This window comes from Somniosus microcephalus, chromosome 13 (genome assembly GCF_052327205.1).
Source record: "Somniosus microcephalus isolate GS21.2 chromosome 13, FLI_Smic_1.0, whole genome shotgun sequence".
Classification (NCBI taxonomy): domain Eukaryota; kingdom Metazoa; phylum Chordata; class Chondrichthyes; order Squaliformes; family Somniosidae; genus Somniosus; species Somniosus microcephalus.
The window spans coordinates 75,902,224-75,925,004 of NC_140999.1; positions in this window are offsets into that span (position 1 = coordinate 75,902,224).

Below are 22,781 nucleotides of genomic sequence, written 5' to 3' on the forward strand. Positions count from 1 at the left end.
GATTGGGGTCGTGGAGTGATGGGATTGGGGTCGTGGAGTGGGGGGATCAGGGGTCGTCCAGTGACGGGATTGGGGGCCGTGGAGTGAGGGATTGGGGGTCATGGAGTGACAGGATTGGGGTCGTGGAGTGGCGGGACTGGGGTCGTGAAGTGTGGGGATTGGGGGCTCTGGAGTGGAGGGATTGGGGGGTCATGGTGTGAGGGGATTGGAGGCCGTGGTGTGGGGTGATTCGGGGTCGTGGAGTGGGGGGATTAGGGTCGTGGAGAGACGGGACTGGAGGCTGTGGAGTGACAGGATTGGGCGTCCTGGAGTGACTGGATTGGGGGTCGTGGAGTGACGGGATTGGGGGTCGTGGAGTGGGGGGATTGGGGGTCGTGGAGTGACGGGATTGGGGGTCGTGGAGTGACGGGATTGGGGGTCGTGGGGTGGGGGGATTGGGGGTCGTGGAGTGACGGGATTGGGGGTCATGGAGTGACGGGATTGGTGGTCGTGAAGAGTGGGGATTGGGGATCGTGGAGTGACGGGATTGGGGATCGTGGAGTGACGGGATTGGGGGCCGTGGAGTGACGGGATTGGTGGTCGTGAAGAGTGGGGATTGGGGATCATGGAGTGACGGGATTGGGGGCCGTGGAGTGACGGGATTGGTGGACGTGAAGAGGGGGGATTGGGGATCGTGGAGTGACGGGATTGGGGGCCGAGGAGTAGGGGGATTGGGGGCCGTGGAGTGGGGGGATGAGGGCCATGGAGTGACGGGATTGGGGTTGTGGAGTGTTGGGATTGGGGGCCCTGGAATTACTGGATTCGGGAGCCATGGACTGACGGGATTGGGGTTCGTGGAGTGACTGGATTGGGGGTCATGGAGTGGGGGGATCGGGGGTCATGGAGTGGGGGGATTTGGTGTCGTGGAGTGAAGGGATTGGGGGCCAAGGAGTGATGGGATTGGGGGCCATGGAGTGACGGGATTGGGGTTGAGGATTGATGGGTTTGGGGGGCTGTGGATTGACGGGATTGGGGCCGGGTACTGACGGATTGCAGGGCCATGGAGTGGGGGGATTGGGGTGTTGTGGAGTGGGGGGATTGGGGGTCATGGAGTGATGGGATTGGGGGGTCGTGGAGTGACAGGATTGGGGGTCGTGGAGTGGGGGGTTTGGGGGGTCGTGGAGTGGGGGGATTGGGGGTCATGGAGTGCGGAGATTCGGGGTCATGGAGTGAGGGAATTGGGGGTCGTGGAGTGACAGGATTGGGGGCCGTGGAGTGGGGGGATTGGGGTCATGGAGTGGGGGGATTGGGGGTCATGGAGTGACGGGATTGGAGGCCGTACAGTGAGGGTTTGGGGGTCGTGGAGTGGGGGGATCGGGGGCCATGGAGTGATGGGATTGGGTGCAATGGAGTGACGGGATTGGGGGTTGTGGAGTGATGGGATTGGGGGCCGTGGAATGACGGCATTGGGGGCCGTGGAGTGATGGGATTGGGGTCTGTGGATTGGGGGGATTGGGGTCGTGGAGTGGGAGGATTGGGGGTCGTGGAGTGACGGGATTGGGGTCCGTGGATTGGGGGGATTGGGGTCGTGGAGTGGGAGGATTGGGGGTTGTGGAGTGGGGGGATTGGGGGTCATGGAGTAATGGGATAGGGGGTCGTGGAGTGACGGGATTGGTGGTCGTGAAGTGGGGGGATTGGGGTTCGTGGAGTGACGGGATTGGGGGTTGTGGAGTGATGGGATTGGGGGCCGTGGATTGAGGGCCGTGGAGTGGGGTGATTGAGGGTTGTGGAGTGACGGGTTTGGGGGCTGTGGAGTGACGGGATTGGGGGCCGTGGAGTGAGGGAATGGGGTCGAGGAGTCGAGGAGTGGGGGGATTGGGGGTCGTGGATTGACAGGATTAAGAGCCGTGGAGCGACGGGATTGGGGGTTGTGGAGTGGGGGGATTTGGGGGTCGTGGAGTGGGGGGGATTGGGCGTCTTGGAGTGACAGGATTGGGGGTCGTGGAGTGGGGGGATTGGGGGTCATGGAGTGACGGGATTGGGCGTCTTGGAGTGACAGGATTGGGGGTCGTGGAGTGACGGGATTGGGGGCCATGGAGTGACGGGATTGGTGGACGTGAAGAGGGGGGATTGGGGATCGTGGAGTGATGGGATTGGGGGCCGAGGAGTAGGGGGATTGGAGGCCGTGGAGTGGGGGGGTTGAGGGCCATGGAGTGACGGGATTGGGGTTGTGGAGTGTTGGGATTGGGGGCCCTGGAATTACTGGATTCGGGAGCCGTGGACTGACGGGATTGGAGTTCGTGGAGTGACTGGATTGGGGGTCATGGAGTGGGGGGATTGGGGGTCATGCAGTGACAGAATTGGGGGCCGTACAGTGAGGGATCGGGGGTCATGGAGTGGGGTGATTTGGTGCCGTGGAGTGAAGGGATTGGGGGCCAAGGAGTGATGGGATTGGGGGCCATGGAGTGACGGTATTGGGGTTGTGGATTGATGGGTTTGGGGGGCCGTGGATTGACGGGATTGAGGCCGGGTAGTGACGGATTGCAGGGCCATGGAGTGGGGGGATTGGGGGTCATGGAGTGATGGGATTGTGGGTCATGGAGTGACAGGATTGGGGGTCGTCGAGTGGGCGGATAGTGGGGTCGTGGAATGGGGGGATTGGGGGTCGTGGAGTGCGGGGATTGGGGGTTGTGGAGTGATGGGATTGGGGGCCATGGAATGACGGGATTGGTGGTCGTGGAGTGACGGGATTGGGGACCGTGGAGTGGGGGGATTGGAGGATTGGGGGCCGTGGAGTGACGGGATTGGTGGACATGAAGAGGGGGGATTGGGGATCGTGGAGTGACGGGGTTGGGGGCCGAGGAGTAGGGGGATTGGGGGCCGTGGAGTGGGGGGATTGAGGGCAATGGAGTGATGGGATTGGGGTTGTGGAGTGTTGGGATTGGGGGCCCTGGGATTACTGGATTCGGGAGCCGTGGACTGACGGGATTGGGGTTCGTGGAGTGAAGGGATTGGGGTTGTGGATTGATGGGTTTGGGGGGCCATGGATTGATGGGATTGGGGCCGGGTAGTGACGGATTGCAGGGCCATGGAGTGGGGGGATTGGGGGGTCGTGGAGTGGGGGGATTGGGGATCATGGAATGATGGGATTGGGGGTCGTGGAGTGACAGGATTGGGGTTCGTGGAGTGGGGGGATTGGGGGGTCATGAAGTGGGGGGATTGGGGGTCGTGGAGTGTGGGGATTGGGGGTCATGGAGTGAGGGAATTGGGGGTCGTGGAGTGACAGGATTGGGGGCCGTGGAGTGGGGGGATTGGGGTCATGGAGTGGGGGGATTGGGGGTCATGGAGTGATGGGATTTGGGGCCGTACAGTGAGGGATTGGGGGTCGTGGAGTGGGGGGATCGGGGGTCGTGGATTGGGGGGACTTGGTGTCGTGGAGTGAAGGGATTGGAGGCCATGGAGTGATGGGATTGGGTGCAATGGAGTGACGGGATTGGGGTTGTGGAGTGATGGGTTTGGGGGGCCGTGGATTGACGGGTTTGGGGCCAGGTAGTGACGGATTGCCGGGTCATGGAGTGGGGGGATTGGGGGGTCGTGGAGTGGGGGGATTGGGGGTCGTGGAGTGATGGGATTGGGGGTCGTGGAGTGGGGGGATTGAGAGGTCGTGGAGTGGGGTAATTGGGGGTCGTGGAGTGGGGGGATTGGGGGTCATGGAGTGAGGGAATTGGGGGTCATGTAGTGACAGGATTGGGGGCCGTGGAGTGGGGGGTTGGGGTCATGGACTGGGGGGATTGGGGGTCGTGGAGTGGCGGGATTGGGGGTTGTGGAGTGATGGGATTGGGGGCCGTGGAATGACGGGATTGGGGGCCGTGGAGTGATGGGTTTGGGGTCCGTGGATTGGGGGGATTGGGGTCGTGGAGTGGGAGGATTGGGGGTCGTGGAGTGGGGGGATTGGGGGTCATGGAGTAATGGGATAGGGGGTCGTGGAGTGACGGGATTTGTCGTCGTGAAGTGGGGGGATTGGGGGTCGTGGAGTGACGGGATTGGGGGTTGTGGAGTGATGGGATTGGGGGCCGTGGATTGAGGGGATTGGGGGCCGTGGAGTGGGGGGATTGAGGGTTGTGGAGTGACGGGTTTGGGGGCTGTGAAGTGACGGGATTGGGGGCCGTGGAGTGAGGGAATGGGGTCGAGGGGTCGAGGAGTGGGGGGATTGGGGGTCGTGGATTGACAGGATTAAGAGCCGTGGAGCGACGGGATTGGGGGTTGTGGAGTCGGGGGACTGGGGGGTCGTGGAGTGGGGGGATTGGGGGTCATGGAGTGATGGGATTGGGCGTCCTGGAGTGATGGGATTGGGGGTCGTGGAGTGGGGGGATTGGGGGCCGTGGAGTGACGGGATTGGGCGTCCTGGAGTGACGGGATTGGGGGTCATGGTGTGACAGGATTGAGGGTCGTGGAGTGGGGGGATTGGGGGGTCGTGGAGTGGGGGGATTGGGGGTCGTGGAGTGCGGGGATTTGGGGTCGTGGAGTGCGGGGATTGGGGGTCGTGGAGTGATGGGATTGGGCGTCCTGGAGTGATGGGATTGGGGGTCATGGTGTGACAGGATTGAGGGTCGTGGAGTGGGGGGATTGGGGGGTCGTGGAGTGGGGGGATTGGGGGGTGGTGGAGTGGGGGGATTGGGGGTCGTGGAGTGCGGGGATTGGGGGTCGTGGAGTGATGGGATTGGGCGTCCTGGAGTGACGGGATTGGGGGTCATGGTGTGACAGGATTGAGGGTCGTGGAGTGGGGGGATTGGGGGGTCGTGGAGTGGGGGGATTGGGGGTCGTGGAGTGCGGGGATTGGGGGTCATGCAGTGAGGGATTTGGGGGTCGTGGAGTGACAGGATTGGGGGCCGTGGAGTGGGGGGATTGGGATCATGCAGTGGGGGGATTGGGGGTCATGGAGTGACGGGATTGGAGGCCGTACAGTGAGGGATTGGGGGTCGTGGAGTGGGGGGATCCGGGGTCGTGGAGTGGGGGGATTTGGTGTTGTGGAGTGAAGGGATTGGGGGCCATGGTGTGAAGGGATTGGGGGCCATGGTGTGATGGGATTGGGTGCAATGGAGTGACGGGATTGGGGTTGTGGAGAGATGGGTTTGGGGGGCCGTGGATTGACGGGATTGGGGCCGGGTAGTGACGGATTGCAGGGTCATGGAGTGAGGGGATTGGGGGGTCGTGGAGTGGGGGGATTGTGGGTCGTGGAGTGATGGGATTGGGGGTCGTGGAGTGACAGGATTGGGGGTTGTGGAGTGGGGGGATTGGGGGGTCGTGGAGTGGGGGGAATGGGGGTCGTGGAGTGGGGGGATTGGGGGTCATGGAGTGAGGGAATTGGGGGTCGTGGAGTGACAGGATTGGGGCCGTGGAGTGGGGGGATTGGGGTCATGGACTGGGGGGATTGGGGTCATGCAGTGGGGGGATTGGGGGTCATGGAGTGACGGGATTGGAGGCCGTACAGTGAGGGATTGGGGGTCGTGGAGTGGGGGGATCGGGGGTCGTGGAGTGGGGGGATTTGGTGTTGTGGAGTGAAGGGATTGGGGGCCATGGTGTGAAGGGATTGGGGGCCATGGTGTGATGGGATTGGGTGCAATGGAGTGACGGGATTGGGGTTGTGGAGAGATGGGTTTGGGGGGCCGTGGATTGACGGGATTGGGGCCGGGTAGTGACGGATTGCAGGGTCATGGAGTGGGGGGATTGGGGGGTCGTGGAGTGGGGGGATTGGGGGTCGTGGAGTGATGGGATTGGGGGTCGTGGAGTGACAGGATTGGGGGTTGTGGAGTGGGGGGATTGGGGGGTCGTGGAGTGGGGGGAATGGGGGTCGTGGAGTGGGGGGATTGGGGGTCATGGAGTGAGGGAATTGGGGGTCGTGGAGTGACAGGATTGGGGCCGTGGAGTGGGGGGATTGGGGTCATGGACTGGGGGGATTGGGGGTCGCGGAATGATGGGATTGGGGGTTGTGGAGTGATGGGATTGGGGGCCGTGGAATGATGGGATTGGGGGCCGTGGAGTGATGGGATTGGGGTCCGTGGATTGGGGGGATTGGGGTCCTGTAGTGGGAGGATTGGGGGTTGTGGAGTGGGGGGATTGCGGGTCGTGGAGTGGAGGGATTGCGGGTCGTGGAGTGATGGGATTGGGGGCCGTGGATTGAGGGGATTGGGGGCCGTGGAGTGGGGGGATTGAGGGTTGTGGAGTGATGGGTTTGGGGTCTGTGGAGTGACGGGATTGGGGGCCGTGGAGTGAGGGAATGGGGTCGAGGAGTCGAGAAGTGGGGGGATTGGGGGTCGTGGATTGACAGGATTAAGAGCCGTGGAGCGACGGGATTGGGGGTTGTGGAGTGGGGGGATTGGGGGTCGTGGAGTGGGGGGATTGGGGGTCGTGGAATGACAGGATTGGGGGTCGTGGAGCGACGGGATTGGTGGTCGTGAAGAGTAGGGATTGGGGATCGTGGAGTGACGGGATTGGGGGCCGTGGAGTGACGGGATTGGTGGTCGTGATGTGGGGGGATGAGGGCCATGGAGTGACGGGATTGGGGTTGTGGAGTGATGGGAATGGGGGCCGTGGATTGAGGGGATTGGGGGCCGTGGAGTGGGGGGATTGAGGGTCGTGGAGTGACGGGTTTGGGGGCTGTGGAGTGACAGGATTGGGGGCCGTGGAGTGTGGGAATGGGGTCGAGGAATGGGGGGATTGGGGGTCGTGGATTTACAGGATTGAGAGCCGTGGAGCGACGGGATTGGGGGCCGTGGAGTGACGCGATTGGGGGCCGTGGAGTGACGCGATTGGGGGCCGTGGAGTGACGGGATTGGGCCCGTGGAGTCGGAGGATTGGGGGCCGTGGAGTGATGGGATTGGGAGTCAGGGAGTGACGGGCTTGCGGTTTGTGGATTGATGGGATTGGGGGTCGTGGAGTGGGGGGATTGTGGTTCATGGAGTGATGGGATTGGGGGTCCTGGAGTGGGGGCATTGGGGGTCATGGAGTGACAGGATTGGGTGCCGTGGAGTGGGGGGATTGGGGTCATGGAGAGACGGGATTGAGGGCTGTGGAGTGACAAGATTGGGGGCAGTGGAGTGGCGGAATTGGGGACCTTGGAGTGACGGGATTAATGGTCGTGAAGAGGGGGTTTGGGGGTCGTAGAGTGACGGGTTTGGGGACCGTGGAGGGAGAGATTGGGGTTTGTGGAGTGAGGGATTGGGGTCACGGAGTGATGGGATTGGGGTCGTTGAGTGGGGGGATCAGGGGTCGTCCAGTGACGGGATTGGGGGACGTGGAGTGAGGGATTGGGGGTCATGTAGTGACAGTATTGGGTCGTGGAGTGATGGGACTGGGGTCGTGGAGTGAGGGGATTGGGGGCTCTGGAGTGGAGGGATCTGGGGGTCGTGGTGTGTGGGGATTGGAGGCCGTGGAGTGGGGGGATTGGGGGTCGTGGAGTGGGGGGATTGGGGTCGTGGAGAGACGGGATTGGAGGCTGTGGAGTAACGGGATTGGGGGTCCTGGAGTGACAGGATTGGCGGTCGTGGAGTGACGGGATTGGGGGTCGTGGAGTGGGGGGATTGGGGTCGAGGAGTGACGGGATTGGGGGTCGTGGAGTGACGGGATTAGTGGTCGTGAAGGGTGGGGATTGGGGATCGCGGGGTGACGGGATTGGGGGCCGTGGAGTGACGGGATTGGTGGTCGTGAAGAGGGGGGATTGGGGATCGTGGAGTGACTGGATTAGGGGCCGTGGAGTGGGGGGATTGGGGTTGTGGAGTGATGGGATTAGGGGCCATGGAATTACGGGATTCGGGAGCCGTGGACTGACGGGATTGGGGTTCGTGGAGTGACGGGATTGAGGGTCATGGAGTGGGAGGATTGGGGGTCATGGAGTGACGGGATTGGGGGCCGTACAGTGAGGGATTGGGGGTCGTGGAGTGGGGGGGTTTGGTGTCATGGAGTGATGGGGTGGGGGTTGTGGAGTGATGGGGGTTGTGGAGTGATGGGTTTGGGGGGCCATGGATTGACGGGATTGGGGCCGGGTACTGACTGATTGAGGGGTCATGGAGTGGGGGGATTGGGGGTCGTGGAGTGAGGGAATTGGGAGTCGTGGAGTGACAGGATTGGGGGCCGTGGAGTGGGGAGATTGGGGTCATGGAGTGGGGGGATTGGGGGTCGTGGAGTGACTGGATTGGGGGTTGTGGAGTGATGGGATTGGGGGCCGTGGAATGAAGGGATTGGGGGTTGTGGAGTGACGGGATTGGGGGCCGTGGAGTGGGGGGATTGGGGGCCGTGGAGTGGGGGGATTGGGGGTCATGGAGGGGGTTTTGGGGGTCGTGGAGTGATGGGATAGGGGGTCGTGGAGTGACGGGATTGGTGGTCGGGAAGTGGGGGGATTGGGGGTCGTGGAGTGACGTGATTGGGGGTTGTGGAGTGATGGGATTGGGGGCCGTGGAGTGAGGGAATGGGATCGAGGGGTCGAGCAGTGGGGGGATTGGGGGTCGTGGATTGATGGGATTAAGAGCCGTGGAGTGACGGGATTGGGGGCCAAGGAGTGGGGGGATTGAGGGTCGTGGAGTGACAGGATTGGGGGTCATAGAGTGACGGGATTGGGGGCCGTGGAGCGACGGGATTGGGGGCCATGGCGTGACGGGATTGGGGGCCTTGGAGTCGGGGGATTGGGGGCCGTGGAGTGACGGGATTGTGGGTCGTGGAGTGGGTGGATTGGGGGTCGTGGAGTGACGGGATTGGGAGCCGTGGAGTGGGGGTTTGGGGTTTGTGGAGTGATGGGATTTGGGTCATGGAGTGGGGTTGATTGGGAGTCGTGGGGTGACGGGACTGGGGTCGTGGAGTGGGGGTTTGGGGGCTGTGGAGTGGTGGGATTGGGGGTCGTGGTGTGAGGGGATTGGGGGTCATGGAGTGGGGGGATTGGGGGTCGTGGAGTGGGGGGATTGGGGGTCATGGAGTGGGGGGATTGGGGAGCCATGGAGTGGGGGTTTGGGGGTTGTGGACTGAAGGGATTTGGGTCGTGGATTGGGGGGATTGGGAGTCGTGGGCTGACGGGTCTGGGGTCATGGAGTGGGGGGATTGGGAGCTGTGGATTGGAGGGATTGGGGGTCGTGGTGTGAGGGGATTGGGGGTCATGGAGTGGGGGATTGAGGGTCGTGGAGTGGGGGCATTGGGGGTCGTGGAGTGGAGGGATTGCGGGTCGTGGAGTGGGCGGATTGGAGTCGTGGAGTGGGGGGATTGGGGGTCGTGGAGTGATGGGATTGGGGGTCGTGGATTGAGGGGATTGGGGGCCGTGGAGTGGGGGGATTGAGGGTTGTGGAGTGGAGTGGAGGGATTGGGGGCCATGGAGTGATGGGATAGGGGGTCGTGGAGTGACGGGATTTGTGGTCGTGGAGTGGGGAGATTGGGGGTCGTGGAGTGACGTGATTGGGGGTTGTGGAGTGATGGGATTGGGGGCCGTGGAGTGGGGGGATTGGGGTCGTGGAGAGACGGGATTGGGGGCTGTGGAGTGACAAGATTGGGGGCAGTGGAGTGACGGAATTGGGGGCCTTGGAGTGACGGGATTAATGGTCGTGAAGAGGGGGTTTGGGGGTCGTGGAGTGACGGGTTTGGGGACCGTGGAGGGAGAGATTGGGGTTTGTGGAGTGAGGGATTGGGGTTTGTGGAGTGACAAGATTGGGGTCACGGAGTGATGGGATTGGGGTCGTTGAGTGGGGGGATCAGGGGTCATCCAGTGACGGGATTGGGGGCCGTGGAGTGAGGGATTGTGGGTCATGTAGTGACAGTATTGGGGTCGTGGAGTGATGGGACTGGGGTCGTGGAGTGAGGGGATTGGGGGCTCTGGAGTGGAGGGATCTGGGGGTCGTGGTGTGTGGGGATTGGAGGCCGTGGAGTGGGGGGATTGGGGGTCGTGGCGTGGGGGGATTGGGGTCGTGGAGAGACGGGATTGGAGTCTGTGGAGTAACGGGATTGGGGGTCCTGGAGTGGGGGGATTGGGGTCGAGGAGTGACGGGATTGGGGGTCGTGGAGTGACGGGATTTGTGGTCGTGAAGGGTGGGGATTGGGGATCGTGGGGTGACGGGATTGGGGGCCGTGGAGTAGGGGGATTGGGGGCCGTGGAGTGGGGGGATTGAGGGCCATGGAGTGACGGGATTGGGGTTGTGGAGTGATGGGATTAGGGGCCATGGAATTACGGGATTCGGGAGCCGTGGACTGACGGGATTGGGGTTCGTGGAGTGACGGGATTGAGGGTCATGGAGTGGGAGGATTGGGGGTCATGGAGTGACGGGATTGTGGGCCGTACAGTGAGGGATTGGGGGTCGTGGAGTGGGGGGATTTGGTGTCATGGAGTGATGGGATTGGGGGCCATGGAGTGATGGGATTGGGGGCCATGGAGTGACGGGATGGGGGTTGTGGAGTGATGGGTTTGGGGGGCCGTGGAGTGACGGGATTGGGGCCGGGTACTGACGGATTGGGGGGTCATGGAGTGGGGGGATTGGGGGTCATGGAGTGAGGGAATTGGGGGTCGTGGAGTGACAGGATTGGGGGCCGTGGAGTGGGGGGATTGGGGTCATGGAGTGATGGGATTGGGGGCCGTGGAATGAAGGGATTGGGGGCTGTGGAGTGACGGGATTGGGGGCCGTGGAGTGGGGGGATTGGGGGTCATGGAGGGGGGTTTGGGGGTCGTGGAGTGATGGGATAGGGCGTCGTGGAGTGACGGGATTGGTGGTCGGGAATTGGGGGGATTGGGGGTCGTGGAGTGATGGGATTGGGGGCCGTGGAATGATGGGATTGGGGGCCGTGGAGTGGGGGGGTTGAGGGTCGTGGAGTGACGGGTTTGGGGGCCGTGGAGTGGAGTGATTGGGGGTCGTGGAGTGGGGGGATTGGGAGTCGTGGAGTAACGGGATTGAGGGTCGTGGAGCGACGGGTTTGGGGGCTGTGGAGTGACAGGATTGGGGGCCGTGGAGTGAGGGAATGGGATCGAGGGGTCGAGCAGTGGGGGGATTGGGGGTCGTGGATTGATGGGATTAAGAGCCGTGGAGTGACGGGATTGGGGGCCAAGGAGTGGGGGGATTGAGGGTCGTGGAGTGACAGGATTGGGGGTCGTAGAGTGACGGGATTGGGCGCCGTGGAGCGACGGGATTGGGGGCCATGGCGTGACGGGATTGGGGGCCTTGGAGTCGGGGGATTGGGGGCCGTGGAGTGACGGGATTGTGGGTCGTGGAGTGGGTGGATTGGGGGTCGTGGAGTGGGGGTTTGGGGTTTGTGGAGTGATGGGATTTGGGTCATGGAGTGGGGGGGATTGGGAGTCGTGGGGTGACGGGACTGGAGTCATGGAGTGGGGGTTTGGGGGCTGTGGAGTGGTGGGATTGGGGTTCGTGGTGTGAGGGGATTGGGGGTCATGGAGTGGGGGGATTGGGGGTCGTGGAGTGGGGGGATTGGGGAGCCATGGAGTGGGGGTTTGGGTGTTGTGGACTGAAGGGATTTGGGTCGTGGATTGGGGGGATTGGGAGTCGTGGGCTGACGGTTCTGGGGTCATGGAGTGGGGGGATTGGGAGCTGTGGATTGGAGGGATTGGGGGTCGTGGTGTGAGGGGATTGGGGGTCATGGAGTGGGGGATTGAGGGTCGTGGAGTGGGGGGATTGGGGGTCTTGGAGTGGAGGGATTGCGGGTCGTGGAGTAGGCGGATTGGAGTCGTGGAGTGGGGGGATTGGGGGTCGTGGAGTGACGGGATTGGGGGTCGTGGAGTGATGGGATTGGGGGCCGTGGAGCGGAGGGATTGGGGGTCGTGGAGTGGAGTGGAGGGATTGGGGGCCATGGAGTGATGGGCTTGGGGGTCGTGGAGTGATGGGATTGGGGGCCGTGGAATGGAAGGATTGGGGGTCGTGGAGTGGAGGGATTGGCGGTCGTGGAGTTAGGGGATTGGTCGCCATTGATGCGCTATCAATTACTCATAAAAGACTGAGAGTTAGAAGAGTAACTAAAGGCTTTTATTAACAACAGAATGGAGGTCTGCCTCGCGTGGTCGACCGGTCCATGATACTAAGGGCTGGGGAGCAGTCACCTTTATACTAGAACCTGTGGGAGGAGTCAGCCAAGGCATGTCCAGGCATGTACACAGTGGAATACAAACAGGACAAACAGGAATACAAACAGTGGTTTACCACATTCACCCCTTGTTTAAAATTGAGTCCGGCGGGGTGAAGTGTATTAAAAGTTAGTGTATTGGAGTCTCTCCGGAAGTCTTGTCTGCCGCTGTGATCTGCGTGGCGACGGCAGGGGTAGTGAAGTTTCCGGCGTCGAGTCCAGCGTAGGCTGTGGCACAGGCGTGTCGTCCTCGTAGATGTCGAGCGGGTCGCGGGGCCCAGGCCTGCCGTCTGCTGGGGCTGGATATCGGATCGTGGGGGGGGGTGGTAGTGGGTAGTGGGTTACTGCGGCCCCCGAGGGTGCAAGGTCTCTTATGGAGACTGTGTCCTCCCGCCCGTCCGGGTATGCGATGTAAGCATACTGGGGGTTGGCGTGGAGGAGGTCGACCATCTCGACCAGGGGGTCCGTTTTATGGGTCCTCACGTGTCTTCTCAGTAGGACCGGTCCTGCGGACGTCAGCCATGGCGGGTAGCGATGTCCCCGATGTGGACTTCCTTGGGAAGACAAACATTTTCTCATGAGGGGTGGCGTTAGTGGCAGTGCAGAGCAGTGACCGAATAGAGTGGAGCGCATCGGGGAGCACATCCTGCCAGCGGGAGGTTGGAAGGCCCCTAGACTTTAAGGCTAGCAGGACGGCCTTCCAAACTGTCGCATTTTCTCTTTCCACCTGTCCGTTCCCCCGGGGGTTGTAACTGGTGGTCCTGCTTGTGGCAATACCCCTAGTTAGCAGGTACTGACGGAGTTCGTCGCTCATAAACGATGAGCCCCGGTCGCTATGGATATAGCTGGGGAAGCCGAACAGGGTGAAGAGGTTGTTCAGACATTTAATGACCGTGGCACTGGTCATGTCCGGGCAGGGGATGGCGAACGGGAAACGGGAGTACTCATCAATAATATTGAGGAAGTACACATTGCGGTCGGAGGAGGGGAGAGGCCCTTTAAAATCGACGCTCAGGCGCTCGAAGGGGCGAGTGGCTTTTATCAGGTGGGCCCTGTCTGGTCTATAAAAGTGCGGTTTGCACTCAGCGCAGACTTGGCAGTTCCTGGTCATGGTCCTGACCTCCTCAATAGAGTAAGGCAGGTTGCGGGCCTTGATGAAGTGGAAGAACCTGGTGACCCCCGGGTGGCAGAGGTCATTGTGGAGGGCCCGCAGTCTATCGATCTGCGTGCTGGCGCAGGTGCCACGCGATAGCGCATCCGGGGGTTCATTTAGCTTCCCGGGCCGGTACAAGATCTCGTAGTTGTAGGTGGAAAGTTCGATTCTCCACCTCAAGATCTTGTCATTTTTGATTTTGCCCCTCTGCTTGTTGTTAAACATAAAAGCAACTGAACGCTGGTCAGTGAGCAGGGTAAATCGTTTTCCGGCCAGGTAGTGCCTCCAATGACGCACAGCCTCCACAATCGCCTGGGCCTCCTTCTCAACAGCGGAGTGTCTGGTCTCCGGGCCTTGGAGGGTTCGTGAAAAGAAGGCCACGGGTCTCCCCGCCTGATTGAGGGTAGCGGCCAGGGCAAAGTCAGACGTGTCGCTTTCCACCTGGAAGGGGATGGATTCGTCCACTGCGTGCATGGTGGCTTTGGCAATGTCCTCCTTGATACGGTGGAAGGCTAAGCGGGCCTCTGCCATCAAGGGAAAAGAGGTGGACTTGATCAGCGGACGGGCCTTGTCCGCATAGTAGGGGACCCACTGGGCGTAATAGGAGAAAAACCCTAGGCACCTCTTCAGGGCCTTGAGGCAGTGGGGCAGTGGAAGTTCCATAAGGGGACGCATCCGGTCGGGGTCGGGGCCGATGACTCCGTGTTCCACAACACAGCCAAGGATGGCGAGGCGGTTTGTGCGGAATATGCACTTCTCCTTGTTATATGTCAGGTTTAGGAGTTGGGCGGTGCGGAGGAATTTTTCGAGGTTTGCGTCATGGTCCTGCAAGTCACGGCCGCAGATGGTCACATTGTCCAGATATGGGAAAGTGGCCTGCAACGCATTTTGATCTACCATCCGGTCCATCTCCCTTTGGAAGACGGAGACCCCGTTGGTGACGCCAAAGGGAACCCTAAGGAAGTGATAGAGGCGGCCGTTTGCCTCAAAGGCAGTGTACTGGCGGTCCTCAGGGCGGATGGGGAGCTGGTGGTACGCTGATTTCAGGTCAATGGTCGAGAAGACGCGGTACTGCGCGATCTGGTTGACCATATCAGCTATACGGGGGAGTGGGTAGGCGTCCAGCAGGGTGTAGCGATTTATTGTCTGGCTGTAGTCGATGACCAGGCGCTGCTTCTCGCCGGTCTTAACGACCACAACCTGGGCTCGCCAGGGGCTGGTGCTGCCCTCAATAATCCCTTCTTTCAGGAGCTGCTCCACTTCGGTTTTAATGAAAACCCTGTCCCCGGCACTGTATCGCCTGCTCTTTGTGGCGATGGGCTTACAGTCGGGGGTGAGGTTAGCAAACAGTGGTGGGGGGGTGACTCTGAGTGTGGAGAGGTTGCACCTGGTGCACGGCGGGCAGTTTGGAAGCTGCTGGCTGCGGACTGTGAGTGGGGGTAGGGGTCCACCGTACGCCATCGTAACACTTTTAAGGTGGCACTGAAAATCTAACCCCAGCAGGACGGCAGCGCAGAGGTCAGGCAGGACCAGAAGTTTAAAATGATCGTACACGGTCCCGTCTACTACGAGTGTCACCACGCAGTAGCCGCCGATGTCCGCCGACTGGGACTCGGAGGCCATAGAAATCCGCTGTTGCGCAGGCAGGACTGGGAGAGAGCAACGCCGCACCGTGTCGGGGTGGATGAAGCTCTCCGTGCTCCCAGAGTCAAAAAGGCAGATTGTATCGTGACCATTTACCTTAATGTCCATTGTGGAACTGGCCAGTTGGTGCGGTCTCGCTTGGTCCAGTGTAACGGATGCCAGCGTAGGGGTCGGTGTGTCGCTGCGGGTATCAGATGAGGCGGTGTCGGGGGCCTGCTGCGTCCCGGCTGTCGTCCAAGATGGCGGCGTCCATGATCCCCATGTGGCTGGAGGCGTCCAAAATGGCTGCTGTACCGGTGATTCGCACATGGCCGGGGAGGTCCAAGATGGCGGCCCGCATGGCCCACACGCGGCGCTGCTGGGGTTCGGGGTGGCTTTGGCCCTGCAGACGCTAGCGTAGTGTCCCTTCTTCCCGCAGCCCGAGCAGATCGCGTTTTTCGCCGGGCAGCGCGCTCTGGGGTGTTTTGCCTGGCCACAGAAGTAGCATTTCTGGCCTTGGGGCACTGCTGTCTGGCCTTGGGACACTGCTGCGGTAGTTGGGCCGTTGTTGGGGTGTGGCTGGGGTGGCACGGCGCTATGAGGCGGTCCTACCGTGTCCCAGGCTGTCATTCCCCGCGGCGTCCACGGTGCAGAGGAGTAGGCATCCATGCCCTGGTAGGCTGCATTCAACGATAGTGCGAGTTCAGAGGCCTTGTTGAGGTCGAGGTTACTCTGCTCCAACAGTCGCTGTCGGGTGTAATTGGATCTGTGGCCCGCTACAAAAGCGTCCCGGATAAGTTCCTCTGTGTACACGGCGGCCTTTACATCCTTACAACCACAGGCCCGGCCAAGCACAGACAGTGCCTGAAGGTATTCCACGGTCGATTCCCCAGGTTGTTGTTTACGACTCCCCAGGAGGTGCCTGGCGTACACTTCGTTCACTGGGCGCGTGTACTGGTCCTTGAGGAGCTTGATAGCGTCCGCGTACGAGGTCGCGTCTTGGATGACCGAGTACACTCGGTGGTTCACTTTGGAGGTCAGGACATCCAGTTTGTCCTCGTCCGATTTGATTGCTTCGGAGGCGGTCAGGAATTTTTCGAAACACTTAAGCCAGTGAGTAAACTTGGTGCATGAGTCCGCCTCCCGATGATCTAAGTCCAGGCATGCTGGTGTGAGGATCTTCTCCATTATAAAAATGTTGTTAATAAAATTGATGCGCTATCAATTACTCATAAAAGACTGAGAGTTAGAAGAGTAACTAAAGGCTTTTATTAACAACAGAATGGAGGTCTGCCTCGCGTGGTCGACCGGTCCATGATACTAAGGGCTGGGGAGCAGTCACCTTTATACTAGGACCTGTGGGAGGAGTCAGCCGAGGCATGTCCAGGCATGTACACAGTGGAATACAAACAGGACAAACAGGAATACAAACAGTGGTTTACCACAGCCATGGAGTGAGGGGATTGGGGGCTGTGGAGTGACGGGATTGGGGGCCGTGGAGTGGGGGGATTGGGGGTCGTGGAGTAAGGGGATTGGTCGCCATGGAGTGGGGAGATTAGGGGGCTGTGGAGTTATGTGTTTGGGGGGCTGTGGAGTTACGCGATTGGGGTTCGTGGAGTGGGGGATTGAGGGTCATGGAGTGGGGGAATTGGGGGTCGTGGAGTGGGGGATTGGTGTCGTGGAGTGGGGGCATTGGGGGTCGTGGAGTGGGGGGATTTGGTGTCGTGGAGTGACGGGATTGGGGTGCCGTGGAGTGACGGAATTGGGGGCCATGGAGTGACGGGATTAATGGTCGTGAAGAGGGGGGATTGGTTATCGTGCAGTGGGGGGGACTGGGAGTCGTGGAATGACGGGATTGGGGGCCATGGAGTGGGGGGATTGGGGGCCGTGGAGTGGCGGGATTGGGGGTCGTGGAGTTGGGGGTTTGGGGGTGGTTGAGTGGGGGGATTGGGGGTCGTGGAGTAATGGGATTGGTGTCGTGGAGTGGGGCGATTGGGAGTCGTGGAGTGACGGGATTGGAGGCCGTGGAGTGACGGGATTCGGGGTCGTGGAGTGGCGGGATTGGGGGTTGTGGAGTGAGAGATTGGGGTCATGGCGCGATGGGATTGCGGGTCATGGAGGGGGGGATTGGGGCCCGTGAAGTCGGGGGATTGGGGGTCGTGGATTGACGGGATTGCGGGTCATGGAGTGAGGTAATGGGGTCGTGGAGTAACGGGATTGGGGGTCGTGGAGTGGGGGGATTGGGGGTCGTGGAGTGACGGGATTAGGGGCCTTGGAGTGATGGGATTGGGAGCTGTGGAGTGGGGGGATTGGAGCCATGGATTGATGGGATTGGGGGTCATGGAATGACGGGATTGGGGGCTGTGGAGTGGGGGTGTTTGGGGGCCATGGAGTGATGGGATTGGGGATCATGGAGTGACGGAATTGGGCTTCGTGGTTTGGGGGGAATGGGGGCCGTGGAGTGGGGGGATTTGGGAATGTGGAGTGATGGGATTTGGCTTCGTGGTGTGGGGGGATTGGGGGCCGTGGAGTGGGGGGAATGGGGATTGTGGAGTGGCGGGATTGGGCTTCGTGGTGTGGGGGGATTGGGGGTTGTGGATTTGGGGGAATGGGGATTGTGGAGTGGAGGTAATGGGGTCATGGAGTGAGGTATTGGGGGTCATGGAGTGGGGTTATTGGGGATGGTGGAATGGGGAATTGGGGGTCGTGGAGTGACGGAATTGGGGTCAGGGAATGAAGTGACCGGGAGTCGTGGAATGGGGGGATTGGGGGTCAAGGGGTGGCGGGAATGTCGGCCGTGGATTGGGAGGATTGGGGTCGTGGAGTGACGGGATTGGGTGCAGTGGAGTGGGGGGATTGAGGGTCGTGGAGTGAGGGATTGGGGGTCGTGGAGTGACGGATTGGGGGCCGTGGAGTGATGGGATTGGGGGTCGTGGACTGGGGGGATTGGGGGTCGTGGAGTGACGGAATTGGGGTCATGGAGTGGGGGGTTTGGGGGTCGTGGAGTGATGGGATTGGAGGCCGTGGAGTAAGAGATTGGGTTTCGTGGAGTGAGGGATTGGGGGTCGTGGAGTGAAGGATTGAAGGATTGGGGTCGTGAAGTGGGGGGATTGGGGGGTCATGGAGTGACGGGATTGGGACCGGGGAGTGACGGATTGGGGTGTAATGGAGTGACGAGATTGGGGGGCCGTGGAGTGACGGGATTGGGAGTCATGGAGTGACAGGCTTGGGGGTCGTGGAATGATGGGATTGCGGTCATCGAGTGACGGGATTGGGGGCCGTGGAGTGGAGTGATTGGGGGTCGTGGAGTGGGTGGATTGGGAGTCGTGGAGTAACGGGATTGAGGGTCGTGGAGTGACGGGTTTGGGGGCTGTGGAGTGACGGGATTGGGGGCCGTGGAGTGATGGGATTGGGGGCCGTGGAGTGAGGGAATGGGATCGAGGGGTCGAGCAGTGGGGGGATTGGGGGTTGTGGATTGATGGGATTAAGAGCCGTGGAGTGGCGGGATTGGGGGCCAAGGAATGGGGGGATTGAGGGTCGTGGAGTGACAGGATTGGGGGTCGTAGAGTGATGGGATTGGGGGCCGTGGAGCGACGGGATTGGGGGCCATGGCGTGACGGGATTGGGGGCCGTGGAGTCGGGGGATTGGGGGCCGTGGAGTGACGGGATTGGGGGTCGTGGAGTGACGGGATTGGGAGCCGTGGAGTCGGGGGATTGGGGGCCGTGGAGTGACGGGATTGGGAGCCGTGGAGTGGGGGTTTGGGGTTTGTGGAGTGATGGGATTTGGGTCATGGAGTGGGGGGGATTGGGAGTCGTGGGGTGACGGGACTGGGGTCATGGAGTGGGGGCTTAGGGGCTGTGGAGTGGGGGGATTGGGGGTCATGGAGTGGGGGGATTGGGGGTCATGGAGTGGGGGGATTGGGGGCCGTGGAGTCGGGGGATTGGGGGCCGTGGAGTGACGGGATTGGGGGTCGTGGAGTGACGGGATTGGGAGCCGTGGAGTCGGGGGATTGGGGGCCGTGGAGTGACGGGATTGGGAGCCGTGGAGTGGGGGTTTGGGGTTTGTGGAGTGATGGGATTTGGGTCATGGAGTGGGGGGGATTGGGAGTCGTGGGGTGACGGGACTGGGGTCATGGAGTGGGGGCTTAGGGGCTGTGGAGTGGGGGGATTGGGGGTCATGGAGTGGGGGGATTGGGGGTCATGGAGTGGGGGGATTGGGGAGCCATGGAGTGGGGGTTTGGGTGTTGTGGACTGAAGGGATTTGGGTCGTGGATTGGGGGGATTGGGAGTCGTGGGCTGACGGGTCTGGGGTCATGGAGTGGGGGGATTGGGAGCTGTGGATTGGAGGGATTGGGGGTCGTGGTGTGAGGGGATTGGGGGTCATGGAGTGGGGATTGAGGGTCGTGGAGTGGGGGGATTGGGGGTCGTGGAGTGGAGGGATTGCGGGTCGTGGAGTGATGGGATTGGGGGCCGTGGAGCGGAGGGATTGGGGGTCGTGGAGTGGAGTGGAGGGATTGGGGGCCATGGAGTGATGGGCTTGGGGGTCGTGGAGTGATGGGATTGGGGGCCGTGGAATGGAAGGATTGGGGGTCGTGGAGTGGAGGGATTGGCGGTCGTGGAGTTAGGGGATTGGTCGCCATGGAGTGAGGGGATTGGGGGCTGTGGAGTGACGGGATTGGGGGCCGTGGAGTGGGGGGATTGGGGGTCGTGGAGTAAGGGGATTGGTCGCCATGGAGTGGGGGGATTAGGGGGCTGTGGAGTTATGTGTTTGGGGGGCTGTGGAGTTACGCGATTGGGGTCCGTGGAGTGACGGGATTGAGGGTCATGGAGTGGGGGAATTGGGGGTCGTGGAGTGGGGGATTGGTGTCGTGGAGTGGGGGCATTGGGGGTCGTGGAGTGGGGGGATTTGGTGTTGTGGAGTGACGGGATTGGGGTGCCGTGGAGTGACGGGTTTGGGAGTCAGGGAGTGACGGGCTTGCGGTTTGTGGATTGATGGGATTGGGGGTCGTGGAGTGGGGGGATTGTGGTTCGTGGAGTGACAGGATTGGGGGCCGTGGAGTGGGGGGATTGTGGTTCGTGGAGTGATGGGATTGGGGGCCGTGGAGTGGGGGGATTGTGGTTCGTGGAGTGATGGGATTGGGGGCCGTGGAGTGACAAGATTGGGGGCAGTGGAGTGACGGAATTGGGGGCCATGGAGTGACGGGATTAATGGTCGTGAAGAGGGGGGATTGGTTATCGTGGAGTGGGGCGGACTGGGAGTCATGGAATGACGGGATTGGGGGCCGTGGAGTGACGGGATTGGGGGCCGTGGAGTGGGGAGTTTGGGGGCCGTGGAGTGACGGGATTGGGGGCCGTGGAGTGGGGAGTTTGGGGGCCGTGGAGTGGGGGGATTGGGGGTCGTGGAGTAACGGGTCAGGTTTAGGAGTTGGGCGGTGCGGAGGAATTTTTCGAGGTTTGCGTCATGGTCCTGCAAGTCACGGCCGCAGATGGTCACATTGTCCAGATATGGGAAAGTGGCCTGCAACGCATTTTGATCTACCATCCGGTCCATCTCCCTTTGGAAGACGGAGACCCCGTTGGTGACGCCAAAGGGAACCCTAAGGAAGTGATAGAGGCGGCCGTTTGCCTCAAAGGCAGTGTACTGGCGGTCCTCAGGGCGGATGGGGAGCTGGTGGTACGCTGATTTCAGGTCAATGGTCGAGAAGACGCGGTACTGCGCGATCTGGTTGACCATATCAGCTATACGGGGGAGTGGGTAGGCGTCCAGCAGGGTGTAGCGATTTATTGTCTGGCTGTAGTCGATGACCAGGCGCTGCTTCTCGCCGGTCTTAACGACCACAACCTGGGCTCGCCAGGGGCTGGTGCTGCCCTCAATAATCCCTTCTTTCAGGAGCCGCTCCACTTCGGTTTTAATGAAAACCCTGTCCCCGGCACTGTATCGCCTGCTCTTTGTGGCGATGGGCTTACAGTCGGGGGTGAGGTTAGCAAACAGTGGTGGGGGGGTGACTCTGAGTGTGGAGAGGTTGCACCTGGTGCACGGCGGGCAGTTTGGAAGCTGCTGGCTGCGGACTGTGAGTGGGGGTAGGGGTCCACCGTACGCCATCGTAACACTTTTAAGGTGGCACTGAAAATCTAACCCCAGCAGGACGGCAGCGCAGAGGTCAGGCAGGACCAGAAGTTTAAAATGATCGTACACGGTCCCGTCTACTACGAGTGTCACCACGCAGTAGCCGCCGATGTCCGCCGACTGGGACTCGGAGGCCATAGAAATCCGCTGTTGCGCAGGCAGGACTGGGAGAGAGCAACGCCGCACCGTGTCGGGGTGGATGAAGCTCTCCGTGCTCCCAGAGTCAAAAAGGCAGATTGTATCGTGACCATTTACCTTAATGTCCATTGTGGAACTGGCCAGTTGGTGCGGTCTCGCTTGGTCCAGTGTAACGGATGCCAGCGTAGGGGTCGGTGTGTCGCTGCGGGTATCAGATGAGGCGGTGTCGGGGGCCTGCTGCGTCCCGGCTGTCGTCCAAGATGGCGGCGTCCATGATCCCCATGTGGCTGGAGGCGTCCAAAATGGCTGCTGTACCGGTGATTCGCACATGGCCGGGGAGGTCCAAGATGGCGGCCCGCATGGCCCACACGCGGCGCTGCTGGGGTTCGGGGTGGCTTTGGCCCTGCAGACGCTAGCGTAGTGTCCCTTCTTCCCGCAGCCCGAGCAGATCGCGTTTTTCGCCGGGCAGCGCGCTCTGGGGTGTTTTGCCTGGCCACAGAAGTAGCATTTCTGGCCTTGGGGCACTGCTGTCTGGCCTTGGGACACTGCTGCGGTAGTTGGGCCGTTGTTGGGGTGTGGCTGGGGTGGCACGGCGCTATGAGGCGGTCCTACCGTGTCCCAGGCTGTCATTCCCCGCGGCGTCCACGGTGCAGAGGAGTAGGCATCCATGCCCTGGTAGGCTGCATTCAACGATAGTGCGAGTTCAGAGGCCTTGTTGAGGTCGAGGTTACTCTGCTCCAACAGTCGCTGTCGGGTGTAATTGGATCTGTGGCCCGCTACAAAAGCGTCCCGGATAAGTTCCTCTGTGTACACGGCGGCCTTTACATCCTTACAACCACAGGCCCGGCCAAGCACAGACAGTGCCTGAAGGTATTCCACGGTCGATTCCCCAGGTTGTTGTTTACGACTCCCCAGGAGGTGCCTGGCGTACACTTCGTTCACTGGGCGCGTGTACTGGTCCTTGAGGAGCTTGATAGCGTCCGCGTACGAGGTCGCGTCTTGGATGACCGAGTACACTCGGTGGTTCACTTTGGAGGTCAGGACATCCAGTTTGTCCTCGTCCGATTTGATTGCTTCGGAGGCGGTCAGGAATTTTTCGAAACACTTAAGCCAGTGAGTAAACTTGGTGGATGAGTCCGCCTCCCGATGATCTAAGTCCAGGCATGCTGGTGTGAGGATCTTCTCCATTATAAAAATGTTGTTAATAAAATTGATGCGCTATCAATTACTCATAAAAGACTGAGAGTTAGAAGAGTAACTAAAGGCTTTTATTAACAACAGAATGGAGGTCTGCCTCGCGTGGTCGACCGGTCCATGATACTAAGGGCTGGGGAGCAGTCACCTTTATACTAGGACCTGTGGGAGGAGTCAGCCGAGGCATGTCCAGGCATGTACACAGTGGAATACAAACAGGACAAACAGGAATACAAACAGTGGTTTACCACAGCCATGGAGTGAGGGGATTGGGGGCTGTGGAGTGACGGGATTGGGGGCCGTGGAGTGGGGGGATTGGGGGTCGTGGAGTAAGGGGATTGGTCGCCATGGAGTGGGGAGATTAGGGGGCTGTGGAGTTATGTGTTTGGGGGGCTGTGGAGTTACGCGATTGGGGTTCGTGGAGTGGGGGATTGAGGGTCATGGAGTGGGGGAATTGGGGGTCGTGGAGTG